Source organism: Sminthopsis crassicaudata, chromosome 1 (genome assembly GCF_048593235.1).
Source record: "Sminthopsis crassicaudata isolate SCR6 chromosome 1, ASM4859323v1, whole genome shotgun sequence".
Lineage (NCBI taxonomy): Eukaryota > Metazoa > Chordata > Mammalia > Dasyuromorphia > Dasyuridae > Sminthopsis > Sminthopsis crassicaudata.
Window position 1 is genome coordinate 110,145,169 of NC_133617.1, and position 14,224 is coordinate 110,159,392.

The 14,224-nt window shown below is 35.5% G+C and overlaps 1 protein-coding gene across 5 annotated transcripts in view; it reads left to right on the top strand.

Moving 5' to 3' along the window:
- Positions 1-1,803: 1,803 nt before the first annotated feature.
- Positions 1,804-14,224, top strand: part of ZHX1 (zinc fingers and homeoboxes 1) — a 52,893-nt gene continuing 40,472 nt past the window's right edge. For 3 of the 5 annotated variants that reach the window (XM_074266165.1, XM_074266130.1, XM_074266156.1), the window contains exons 1-2: positions 1,804-2,291; positions 9,429-9,545. The gene's annotated coding sequence lies outside the window, so the exon portion shown is untranslated. Of the gene's footprint in view, positions 2,292-4,182; positions 4,206-9,428; positions 9,546-14,224 lie in introns of those variants that run through there. The other 2 variants (XM_074266149.1, XM_074266140.1) reach the window with 2 other exon arrangements.

A 14,224-nucleotide genomic window follows, 5' to 3' on the forward strand; every position in this document is an offset into this window, starting at 1 on the left:
AATGGAAATATTGTATACTCTCTTATGCTGCAATACAACACAATTTATGATAACATAGAGGAATTTTCCTAATGATACAGGCTTTGTGACTGTCATCTATTTTCTCCAGACTAGCAACAATTTACAAATAAGGAAAGGAACCCTGCCATTGAAACAGTCAGCTTGGAGAAGTGGAATGACCACAGGCTCTGCTTTCAGAGGACTTTGGTTCAAATATTCCTTTAGCAGTAATTAATTGTGAAGGAAAACTTAATCTGTAAAGGGAAAGGATTGAAATAGATGACCTCTTATGTGAATGTTATGGAATATTATTGTTCTAAAAGAAATGACCAACAGGAGGAATACAGAGAGGCCTGGAGAGACTTACATCAACTGATGCTGAGTGAAACGAGCAGAACTAAGAGATCATTATACACTTCAACAATGATACTGTATGAGGATCAGTTCTGATGGACATGGCCCTCTCCAACAATGAGATGAAACAAACTGGTTCCATTTGTTCAATAATGAACTGAAGCAGTTACACACAGCCAAAGAACTCTGGGAGATGACTATGAACCACTACATAGAATTCCCAATCCCTCTATTTTTGTCAGCCTGCATTTTTTATTTCCTTCACAGGCTAACTGTACACTATTTCAAAGTCCGATTCTTTTTGTACAGCAAAACAACTATTTGGACATATATATATATATATATATATATATATATATATATGTATATATATATGTCGTATTTAATTTATACTTTAACATATTTAACATGTATTGGTCAACCTGCCATCTGGGGGAGGGGGTGGGGGGAAGGAGGGGAAAAGTTGGAACAAAAAGTTTTGCCAAAAAAAAAAAAAAAAAAAAGGAAAGAAATAGATGACCTTTGAGCTCCCTTTCAATTCTAGAGTTTCATAATCTTACCACTTTACCACTCCTACTACCAACCTAATTTTACAGATATTGGAAATTGAGAATCAGAGGTAAAGTGACTCCTCGAAAGGCAAAAATTTAGGAAGACCGATGACCTCTGAGCAGATGACCTTGATAAAGTTTAACTTATGTTTCTGATTGGAGAGTCAATAAGAGAAAAAAAAATCATTAAAAACTCTGCTGGAATGGAAATCATCAAGTAAATTGGAAAATAAATGTAAACAACTATACTATAGTCCTGCTATCCTCTGAAAGGTGGGGAACAGGTAAAGGCTCCTAGGGAATTTCTCATAAGTCTGCTTTTTAGCAAGCTTTAGAGGGTTCAGGGAGAATGAAATTAACCAGAGGAGCAGAGAGGTTTGCCAGCCTTGAGCTAAAGAGAAGACAAAACAAAAGGAAAAACAGAAGAGTTATTGTGGTAATTGTGAATGCAAATCTTGAAACCAAATGAAAGTAACTGCTCCCATCTCTTTTTCCACTCGTTTCGTGTGTGTATGTGTGTGTGACCGATTATCTCGGGGAAGTTCATCCCGTGTTTCATACATTTCTGAGCAGAGAGAGGATTTTTAACTATTGCAACCTATATTTCCAGACTCTCCTTTGAAGGAGCAACTGAAGGCTCTAACTGATCTTTTTGTTTGTTTGTTTATGGACGGGGAGACAATAGGTTACGAAAACCGGGAAGGGCAGTGAGTCTCTACACAACTTGCGGAGAAAGGGAGAACTAGGACATGCTCAAGAGGTGCGTGAAAGAGGGGGAAAATTGAATGGAACACGTGGGGATGTGGGAGTGACCGACGGGCTCAGTGACGCAGTGACGCGAAGGAGGCGGGACTTCCATTGACAGTGGGGCGGAGCTTGCTCCTCCTCCTGCACCCTCCTGCGGTGTGTCAAACAGTCAGGCACTGCGCTCCCCCAGCTAAATCCCCGACCCGTCAGGGTGTGCAGTGCGGTGCGGGGGGTGCACGCGACGCGCGGGTTCTCCCTCGGGCAGCCAGCCGGCCTTTCTGCGCGCGCTTGCGCGCCTTGTCTTGAGCCTCAGGACCAACAACTCAGTGTTTCACTCTTTCCCCGTGCCCCCCCTCCTCGGGGGCCGCGGGGGTACCGGGGCTGGCGGGGCCCCGGGAGTATGTGAGGTCCAGTTCTGGCCCGCAGAATGGTTCCGGGTTTAGAGTTCACAGGTCAGAGTTGACTCCCTGAAAAGTGCAGCTGGTTTGAAATGCAAGATGGCGGCTGCAACGGGGCCGTGAGGAGAGCCCGAGCCCGCGGCGGCGGCGGCGGCGGCGGCGGCGGCGGAGGAGGTGGAGGAGGAGGAGGAGGAGGCTACGGCGGGGGACCCCGGCACCGAGGCGGCGGCGGCCCCTCCAGGTAGCGGCGCTCGGACGGAGGGCGCGGGCCGCCTACCCACCGGACCCCGGGGCAATAACCATTCTTTTTATTAGTCACCCCTTGGGGTTGCGGGGGGTTCCTGGAGGAGAGAAAACCGCTGTCCTCGGAGCTAGCGGGAGGAGGCCCGAGGCCCGGCAGCCCGGGGCGGGGTGCGGGGAGGGCAAAGCCTCCTGTCCTCCCTGGGGATGAGAGGGAGGAGGCTGGGGAGAGGACGGAGGCTCCTCGTCTCCTAGGCGGTGATAGAAAAGAGGGTGAGGGGAGGATTGAGATTCCTGCTCTCCCTGGGGATGATAGAGAAGAGAGTGAAGGAAGACCGAGAGTTCTGCTCTCCGTGAGGAATGATGGAGAAGAGGATGAGGGGAGGACCGCGAGTCCTGTCCTCCGTGAGGATGATGGAGAAGAGGGTGAGGGGAGGACCGCGAGTCCTGTCCTCCGTGAGGATTAGAGAAGAGGCTGAGGGAAGGATCGGGAGTCCTGTCCTCTGTAGGGTGTTGAAGAATGAGATGAGCGGAGAAGTGAGTCTTTTTCCCTTCTCTGAGATGATAAGAGAGTAAGGCATAGTCTCCTTGCCTCCCAGGGGACGCTGGGGGTGTGTGAAGGAGAAGACAGAGCTTCCCTTACCCTGAGATACTGGAGGAGGGGGAGTGAGAGGAAAGTACACAGCCTCCTTTTTTCCCTCCCTCTGGGGATGTTAGGTCCTGGGGAGAATGTGCAGGAAGGACAGGACCTCCCCCCAGCTTTTCTGAGAGGGAATGAAGCATAGGAGGGCAGAGAACTCTTTTCCCCTGGTGAGGGGATGGGCCGACAGGACAGAAGAGGGGAAGGGAGGACCCCCACCCGACTGGGGTGACAGAGGAGAGACTTAGAAAAGGGTAGGGCTTCCTTCATTTCCTGGGATGTTTGGGTATTCATTGTTTCCCTTCTCCCTTTTGGGGTGGGGTGGTGTTACACAGACCTCAAATTAGAGATTTCAAGGCAAAAAAATAATCCCTGAAAAACGAATCCTTGATTTCTGAATGTCAGGACTTGTATTAGCTAGACGTGTATTAAGATGGGGTCTTAATGAGAGAAAGACTGGGAATCTCAAGGCAGAGAAAACGAAGGACACTGGCAAAAGTAATTCAGCCCTACTTGAAGGGAGTCTTAGGGACACTCAATTGGGTATTAGCTGCTATAGGGGACTATCTTGAGAGACAGTTTGTTCTTTAGGAATGTGTTCAGTGAGGGATTGGCAGGATAGGGTGAAGGTGCAAAAGTTGTCACAAGGATATAGGACAGGATTGAGCTGATAAGAAAGGGTGAATTTCTAGGGAGAAGGGTAGTGTTAATTAGATGAAAACTCTCCCTTTATTACTAATGGAGACAACAGGCTTCTGGAGAATACAGGAGAAATCAAGCTCCTAGGTGATAGAGAAGGAAGAATTGGAATAGCTTAGTCTTGTGGAGCAGTGGGGGGGGCTTTTTGAAGTGAGGAATTTCATGAGTTGAGAATAAAAACATGGAAAATAGGGAAAATACAAAGAAGCAACTTGAAGAGCAGAAATGATTCTTGTGAAGGGAGAACTACTTAGCAAGAATAAAATTCAATAGTCACCAAGTTAACATATGCTTTGATAGAGATCAGGGTTAGGAACCTTGAAGTTCACTGGAATAAAATCTCATTTGGCCGCCAAGAAAGAGCATGAGACAAGCAGGTGGCTTATTTCTTTGAGAAGAAAGAAGCTTCCTGCAGGCAGCTTCAGGAATGGTTGATAGTCCATTTTTGTTTGGTATGTTTGTGTGTTTTCTCCCTTTCTCACTTCCTGCTCAAATCCACTGATAGTGTTACATTATTTCCAGAAGGATGCGATGTCTTTTTTCCAAGAGAATTATTCACAAAATGTTTGGCTGGAGGTGAGGATGAGCAGATAGATATTGAATGATAGTGGTAAAATATCCAGACACTTGATTTCTTAAATAGCAATTATGTTACTGACATTTAACTAAAGAATTGTATATATGCTGTCAAAACTAATTATGATTTAATGAAATGAAAAGGGAAGGGCATTCAACTGATTTCTTCATTCCATGTTCTATACTTTTTCTCCCTGCCTTTTCAGGGTTAAATGAATGTGTATTAAATTTTGTGAATCCTTTAAGTATAAAATACTATTTCATTCATCAGTTTCTCTTCTATGTAAACAGTCTCTCACTAAATGCTTTAAATATAATTAAAAGAAAACAAGGAAGGGATGAAGCTAAAGGATGATGTAGCTCATGCCAGTTGTGATTCATGCAGATTTCTTAGGCTGTTCTCCATTTACAGAGCTTTTAAGCTCTACATTAAAAGTACCTTTATAAATTTCACATATTATTATAGAACAATTTGGAATGACAGAATTTTAAAAAAAAAAACATTATTCTATTCTTAAGTTTTGGAAAGGTTCATATAACTCTAGTTTAACATTCGGTTCCTAACAGATTAAGATGGGCAGACCCAGAGTAACAACATTGCCAGATGGTATGAAAATATGCTAATACTGAAAATGCAAATGTGATTGTGATGGGGAACATTCATTAGTAGACTTCTTCTTCTTGAAGCTGAACTTTATCATTTCATTAGATTTGGTGGCCATTCCTATTTATTGGGAACAATTATTTTATATCTAATGTTTTCATTGAAATTAAAGATACCAAAAAGCTCTTAAAGTAGAGAGATTTTCAGTTTTGCTAACAAGTTTATAAGCAATGGATCATATTGAGTATTTTTCCCTTTTATTACATATTTTAATTTGTGAAAGCAAGGTCTTATAAAGTAATATGTAATATTATTTTACAATACTTTATGAGTGTAAAAAGGGAGAAACAAGGAAGAATAATAATTATCCTAAGTAAATGTTACAAGTGCTTTATTCAAACAGTAATGTTGGTACATTCTTTTTCTCTAGTTATCAGTAAACTAGTCACTTAACATATTGTTGAAACCACATGAATATTTTGGAGTTTATTGGGATTTTGGAATAAAATACTTTACTTCAATTAGGGAAGTTTTGAAAAATTTAGACTGAATGTTATTAGTCTAATATTAAAAGCTGGTATTTTATGATTGACACAGTCTTTATTTCAGTATTAGGAAGTAACCTCTTCACACTGTTTGTAGTAAGAGTGCTTTACATTTACTGTTGAGCTTTTGATTTTCCTTAAAATCACAAATCAATATATAATTTTATGCCAAAATATATATAAATTTCATTTCATTGTCAAGAGACTAGAGACTTCAAATAAAAGTAGATATTTTTGTAAGGTTACTACTAGCTGTTTTCTTATGATTGTTGGTCTAGATTACATTTATTTATGCAGTCATGAATTCTTAGGTTTGGATAACTAAAGCAGTTGATTTAATAAGATAGAAATTGAATTTTTCCTGGAGATCTCCATATTTCACAGCTAATTACTTTAAAAATAAATAGGTGCTAATTTATATGTGATTGCTTTTTCGGTTTTTTTAGGGAAATGTAATCGTAGTAGCTTTTAATCTATTTTCCAATGTAATTGAGGGAATTAAAAATCAGCCTTGTAAAACTTAAATTCTAAATCAGACGCTGTTAAAAAAAAAAAAAAAAAAAGCAAAACAACACAATTTTATTTTATTCAATTATTCAGTGCCTCTGGACTAATGTGACTTGGGAAAGAGCTATTTAAGCCAGTTGATGCTGAATTTTATCCTAAACAGTCAAATATTATTGAAAGTTATTTTACACAGAATTAGTGGTGTTCATAATTTTGAATATATTTAATTTTAAATCACGTAAAGGATGGCATGATTAAAAAAAAGCCTTTCAAAATCAAGGAAACAATATTGAGTAAATATTGCACTTATAGTATGTTCTTAATACTTAATAATATATTTGCACTTGTATTCTTGAAAATCATTAATGTTTTAACATATTTATTAAAGTTTGGCTTCAGAACATTTACAATTTGGCATATTGATTTTCTCTCTCTTTTTTTCCTGTGGTTTCCCCCTCAATTTTTGGTTATTAAGACAAGGGATTTTGAGATGGTACTTTATAGTCTCCAACTTCTTTCCTCATTTCTGTGTATTTTGTTCCATCCCAGATGTACTCCTTTGAAGTTCATTGTATAACCAAACAAGCTCTCTTAAGTTTGTGGAAAATGTGACCCAGACCTAAACAAAACAATAATAAAGAATTAAAAAATCAGAAAATATTCTCTTCATTATTAAGCTATTCATATGAAACTTCTTGTTAGTTTTGTAAGATTACACTTAAAAAATTGTAGAGAAAATGTGCATTTCAAGAAAAAGCCAGAAGAAGGAAGTACAGGATAACTCTTCTGTCACTGAGGAAATAATTATCCAACTGGTAGAGTTGCTAAAGCAGACTGACTGGGTGTAACATTATTTTATATAGCAATAACATGAAATGGAAAACATTATTTGCTTGATTTATTATGTGTGTTACATATTTTCAGCAAATTTAAGAAGCATCTTTTGTGGTATATAGAGAACTTGTAGACTCATAGAAACACTCGGGAAATCTTAGACTTCTATAATGTAACTTCAGTTTAGTAGGTTAAATAACATGATTTCTAACATCCATTATAATTCCAAAATAGTATTCTTGTAAGTGGGAATGGTGCAGTTTATTCCTGTGCTTAACCATATTAGAAATCAAAAAGCTTCATTTTTGAGGTATTTTTTTTAACTTTCTCAAAATATATTTAAAAGATAATAATTTTTAAAGCAACTTTGAAAAATTTACTTTGGTAGTTTAGAAGTTCTAAAATGCATTATTGATGCTAGTTTTAGGAATTAATCTAATATCAAGTAGGTCTAATCATTTTTATTATCCAAATTGTTTACTAAAAAATAATAATTTATAAAACCTCCCTTTTGAACTAGTGGAAACTTATCCGTATGAATTTATACCAACACCTTCCCCCCTTTTTAATCATTTTTTTGTTCTGTGAAGCATTTTGAAAATGTTGTGCAATTCAAAAACATGATCAAATAGATGACTAATTTTCTACATATCAATTATTCATTTTGAAATACATTTAAAATTTGGCAACTGTTTCTGTCAACATCTCTAGTTCATATCCTGTTGAAGGCTAAATAGTAAAAACATAACGGCACCAAGCGGAATGTGTAGAATTCCAATCATGGCCAGAAATGTAATTCACTGGACCTACCAAGAAATCCTGCTTATTTTCCCCTGAGTGTAAAACAAATCTTAAGTATCAGTATTATTTATTTAATACTGATATTTAATATTTAATTATTTGTTATTTAATAATAATAAATAATATTTATATAACTTGGAAAAAGTCTTGGGATAGACTTGTTTGCTATCTGAGAAGGCTCCCTGACAAGCAGAAATCATGTCTCTTGAGAAAATTATCTTATATATGCTAGAGCCCTGACTTACAAATGAAAAACAAATTTATATACACTTAAAAATATGATTTAAAAAATATTGTGAAGGTGAGAACATCATTTTAAATATTCATTATCTTCCCCTTAACTACTCTGATTATACACCATATTTTTGGAAACAAATCTTACTTTTCTGAGAAAAAAAAATCCAGTTTATTGGATGGAATGTTGAGAATACTCATCCAACAAATGTTTGGATCTACATTTAAAAATATCATTGTGAAGCCATTTGCTACTCGTTTTCTAGCAGAAATTAATAGATGGTTTCCTTAAAACATACTGTCACCATCTACCAATCGACTAGATATTATTAGATACCACTCGTTTACTGTTTAACTTGGACTATTGGTTTATGTGATTTAGCACTAATAAAAACAATTTACTTTAAAATTCACTTTAAAATAATCCACATTGGCATTGGCTTGTTAGGGTAAAAATATTTGTGTGGTTAAGTCTAAATAAACATACTTCCAAAATTATAGTTTAAACTTGGTATATTCAGTTTTAGCAAAGATTCATAGGATCACAGCTTTTGGAAATTTAAAAATAATCTGGTGGGGTTTTTTTATTGTTGTTGTTTTTTTGTTTATTTTATTTTATTTTTTTACTTATGAGGAGATCCAGATCCAGAGAAAATATGGCAAGTATGTGTTCCTTGTTCTTGGAATGGGAATGTTAGATATTTATATATTCAGTTTATATTCTAGGGACATTAATACTGCAGGTAATCAACTCTTTCAAAGTATACAAAGTTGGAATATAATTAAAAGTATATTTAAAATTTATTTTCACAACTTAAAAAAAACAATAACGGTACTGATTGCTTGATTTCAAAATAATAGCATAAACTTTTCCTGCAAATATAAATTGATTTAATAAAATTTTATTGTGCTTGTGCTTACACATTAAGAATATATTTAAAGTAAACAGTTGAAGAGAAAAATCCCAGAAAAGTGTGTACCCAGATAGTGAGAGATTAAATTAAAGCTCATTATTGTTTTGTTTCTCTTACAGCTCCCCAAGTCAAAATATCTCATAAGTTGTATAAGATTTTTTTAAATCAATTTTGAAATAAAATTTTTTGTATTACCTATTTTCAAAATTTTACCTTAGTAAAGCCAAATAGGTTAAAAAAAAAAAAAAAAAAAAGGAGGATTTAGGATTTGAACCCAAGTCTAATAATTCTAAATCCAGTGTTTTTTTTTTTTTCAATTATACTGAAGTTTTTATTCAGTTTTTAAATTTTAATCAGATTTTTAAAAAATTAATATTTGCTTCTTAATTTCCAAAATTATACTACACAAATAACATGTAACAAACAACTTTGAAAATTTGAAAATGACTGCTTACCACAAGAATATTCACATTATGGAAAATTCATAAAATAGAAATTTAGTTTGATGAATTTATATCAGTTTATTGATACAAATTTTATTGACGTAATCTTATAAATACATTTGTAAACAATATGTACCCAATATGTATTCTGATGTTAGTTTTGACCTTGTAGATGATGGTTCTGACATTTTTTATGAGGAAATTTAAAAGATCTGTTTGTTTTTTTAATGAAAACCAGAACCTTTCCTGTAAAGTTTTGCTAACTGTTATACATAATCTTACATGAATGAAGAGCATGCTTGAAATATATCAGGACCTAATTGTCTTTATTCTCTTTGTAGGAAAAGGTGCATGGCTAATTTGGCGTTTGTAGTTAGTAATGGCTTGAGCTAAACTCCTCTAACTGGAAGGCATTCCCTACTTCTTCAAAGGATAGAGTACTGGAGAAAATATGGCAAGTATGTGTTCCTTGTTCTTGGAATGGGAATGTTAGATATTTATATATTCAGTTTATATTCTAGGGACATTAATACTGCAGGTAATCAACTCTTTCAAAGTATACAAAGTTGGAATATAATTAAAAGTATATTTAAAATTTATTTTCACAACTTAAAAAAAACAATAACGGTACTGATTGCTTGATTTCAAAATAATAGCATAAACTTTTCCTGCAAATATAAATTGATTTAATAAAATTTTATTGTGCTTGTGCTTACACATTAAGAATATATTTAAAGTAAACAGTTGAAGAGAAAAATCCCAGAAAAGTGTGTACCCAGATAGTGAGAGATTAAATTAAAGCTCATTATTGTTTTGTTTCTCTTACAGCTCCCCAAGTCAAAATATCTCATAAGTTGTATAAGATTTTTTTAAATCAATTTTGAAATAAAATTTTTTGTATTACCTATTTTCAAAATTTGGCTAAATCTGTTTATTTGCTGGCTTATTTAGGAGGTATTGGCTTATCAACCATTATAAACAATGTCATGCACTTTATTTACAAAATACTTTAATTCAGCTACCACTTTGAGTTTTCCACAAAGAATTGTCTGGGTGAGATAATAGGAATTATGAGTTATCATAGCTGGTAACTTAAATTTACTTGTTGGGGACTCAGGGCATAGGGCTTTCTTATGCCCGGGCATAGCCTTTGATTATCTGTGTCTATGTCAGTATTCCACAGCTGTGTTAGCAATGAAGTCTAATTCCTATGAGTCTCCATTAGCTGTCACAGTTTATGCAAATACTCAGAGTTATCAGGGTTTGTCAAGGTTCTTAGTGGGCTCCCCTTATACTTGTCCAGTACATAGTACCAAAGATGGCTCTGTCAGTGCTTTCTTAATCTTTAGCTATTACTGGAGAGGAAGTCATAATATTAGAAGTTGTTAGAGACATGGATCCAAAGCAGTGCCTGGGAGAAAACTAGGTAAATACACATCCCTATCTCTGCTCTGGTTGTCCTTTATACTGGAAATGTTCTGCCCTCCCCACTAAGAGCTCTTTAGTGTCATTGCTTTCTTTCATGAATCAATTCACACCTCATTTTGGGGAGTAGGGGGGTGTGGGCTTTCCTAGTCTTTCTTGCTGCTCATGCTTTCCCTTTTCAAATTACCTTCATATATTTTGTATAGGTCCCATATGTAGCCAAATATTTACATATTTACATATCAGAATATATGCTTCTTGAGTGTATATACCAGGGATTCTCAAACTACAGCCCATGGTCCAGATGTGGCCTGCTGGGTTATGGCAAATGGGCCGAGGGGTAGAGACAGAGTGTGAGTTTTTGATTTTACTATAGTCAGGCCCTCCAACAGTCTGAGGGACAGTGAACTGGCCCCCTGTTTAAAAAGTTTGAGGACCACTGGTGTATACTATGTATATAGATTTTGTTTTTGCTTTTCCCTTTCATTGTATCTTTAGAAGTTAGAACAGTTCCTGATACATAGGTAACAAATATTTGTTGTCTGACTGATTGAGAGACAGTTTTAGGAAACAGTTGTCAAAAGGTCATCAAATGCACTACTTTCTTTACGTTGAAGAATCAAAAGTATTTAACATCTGTTTTAAGGAAGGATTAAATAAACACAGAGGTGTCAGGTTAATAGCCAGGCTTGATTACCATCTTGCAGGGATTTGTTTGGGATTATATGATGGTTGATAGTAAATGCAACCTTTAAGATCTGTGTATTCGTAAACTCTACTTAATATATTATTTATGTGAAACAGCAGCCAAAAAAATTAAAATGATTGCAGGTTACATGTTGATAGAGTTATAATTTTCAGAACAAAAAAAATTATAGTACCTTTTTAGTCTATGCTGGTTAGATACTTTGAAGTATTTTGCCCAATTCTGGGTATCGTATTTTAGGAAAGAAATCCATATAGAAACTAAAAATCCTACTCAAAAAAAATTCTCATAAGGATAGGAATAAAAATAGGGACCATACAGGGGTCATGTGAAAGAAATGGATTAATTTTGTTCTTCTTGGCCTTAAAGGGAAGCCTTGGGAGTATTAGGTGAAGATTATAGAAATGAAGTATTGTGTTTGATATAATGACTAAACTGACTAATATTTAAAGCTAACCAGAAATGGAATGAGCAGTAAACAGAAATAATGGGTCTCCCTTATTAGAGGATTCCTCTTGGGGATGGGTATTACTGCCTACATACTGACTGAACTATATGAACTCTAAGCCCTTTCAAGCTTTGAGATTCTGTGACTATCACTAGATGTTGAAATTGTTTAATATTATGATATCTACATCAAAGGAAGCTTTGGTTCTAAGGAATTTCCTTTGCTAGATTGTACTTGCTATGGGAACACAAGGAGTAAACTTAATGAATTGTAATGCAATCAGAGAACATGATCTTTGAAGGAGGCTTATTTGAGACCCTTGAATCAACTATGAAGACAAACCAAGGCAGAACAGTTGTGAAATGCTTCTTAAAAGATCTCTTTGACATATCTCTCCAGTGAAAATCCTTGAGGTAGTGTAGGACTAAGGATAAGAATCTTGGCAGTAGAGAGCTGGTAGCAAGAGGAACTCAGGGGCAGCTAGATGGCACAGTGGATAGAGAACTGGGCCTGAAGTCAGAAAGACCAGAGTTCAGATGTGATCTCCCTTACTGGCTGTGTGACTTTGTCAAGTTACTTAACCCCTGTCCACGTAAAACTAGAGAAGGAAATGACAACCATCTCAATATCTTTACCAAGAAGACTTCCATGGACAGAGTTTAGAAGGCTAGCCCATACTGAGACAATCTATTCATATGGAAGAAAACTGTACATTGAGTTCAAGAGTTTCTGACAATGAAGTTTCAGGAAGAACTAAAGTCACATATAAAGAGATTAATTTTTGTAAGAAACAAATATGAAGTAGAATTTGCAGGCTTAGGGATATTCTTTTCTTTCTTTTGGGGAGGGCATCATTATGTATAATTTTTTTTATTCCCAATTTAAAAAAATCCTTTTGTCACAAATAATAATAATTAAGCAAAACATCCATTTGTTTTCCATCTCTTAAAAACATAGGTGTCAATCTGCACTTTAAGTTCCTCATGTCTTTGTCATATAGTGGATACCATGCTTTCTCACAGTCCTTTAGGTTATGACTGGTCATCTCATTAATCAGAGTTCTTAAATCTTTCAAAGTTGTTTTTCTTTAAGATGTTATAGTATTATATAAATGAACCTTCTGCATTTGTTCATTTTACTCCACATCAATGCATTTAAATCATCCCATATTTCTTTGAATCTTTCTCTTTGACAATTTCTTTTACCTCAATAATATTCTGTTATATCTATATACCGTAATTTTTCTTCAGTCATTCCTCTGTTCATGGGTCACCTACCTTGTTTCTAGTTCTTTGAAACAGCAAAAAAAGTGTTGATATAAATATTGTTATACTTATAGGTAATTGGTGGGTTTTTTTTTCATTCTCTTTGAAGTATGGATCTAATAATAATAGTATTGCCAGGTAGTTTAGTGATGTTAGCGGCTTATGCTGAAATTGCTTTACAGGACAGTGGGATCAGTTCATAATTTCATCAAAGACATATCAATGTGCTTGTCCTCCTGGAGCCCTTCCAACAATTACCATTTTCTATTTTGTCATCTTTGCCAATCTGATAATTGTGAAACAAAAACCTAGAGTTGTTTTTAATGTTCCTTTCTCAGATTATTAGTGATTTCAAATCATTGTTGATAGCTCAAAACTTCTTCCTCTGAAAACTTTCTCTTTATATATCATTTGACCTTTTATTTATTGAGGAATGGCTCTTGTTCTTATATTTGAATCAGTTCCTTAAGTGTCCCAGATATTAGACCTTTATCAGAGAAAGTCTAAAAAGACTTCCCAATTAATTGCTTCCTTTCTTTTTAAAAAAAATTGATAAGCTATAATAATAATAAAAATTGATAATATTTATATTTACAAATACATGCAAAGATAGTTTTCAATATTCACCTTTGCAAAACCTTGTGTTCCAAATTTTTCTCCCTCTCTCTCCCTCTTCCCCTTCCCTAGAGAGTAAGCAATCTGATATAGGTTAAACATGTGCAATTTTTCTAAACTTATTTCTATATTCATCATGCTGCATAAGAAAAATCAGATCAAAAGGGGAAAAAAGCATAAGAAAGGAAAAAAAACAGGCAAACAAAGAACCACCATCAAAAAAAAATGAAAATACTGTGCTTTGATCCACATTGTCTCCATAATTCTCTCTGAATGTGGACAGCTCTTTCCTAAGTCTGTTGGAATTGCCTTGAATTACTACATTGTTGAGAAGAGCCACGTCCATCATAGTTGATCATCATGTAATTTTGTTGCTGTGTACAGCATTCTCATGGTTCTGTTCATTTCACTTAGTATCAGTTAAGTCTTCTCAGGCTTTTCTGAAATCAGCCAACTTGTTATTTCTTATAGAACAATAATATTCCATTACCTTCATATTCCATAACTTATTCAGTAATTCTTCAACTGATGGGCATCCACTCAGTTTCCATTCTTTGGACAAAAAACAAAATAGTCATTGCCCTCAGGGAGTTTAGTCACTTCTGCTCAGAAGTCTTTGGTGGCCTTCTATTAGTTACTGAATAAAATTGGAACTCCTTTGCTTCACATTCAAAACCT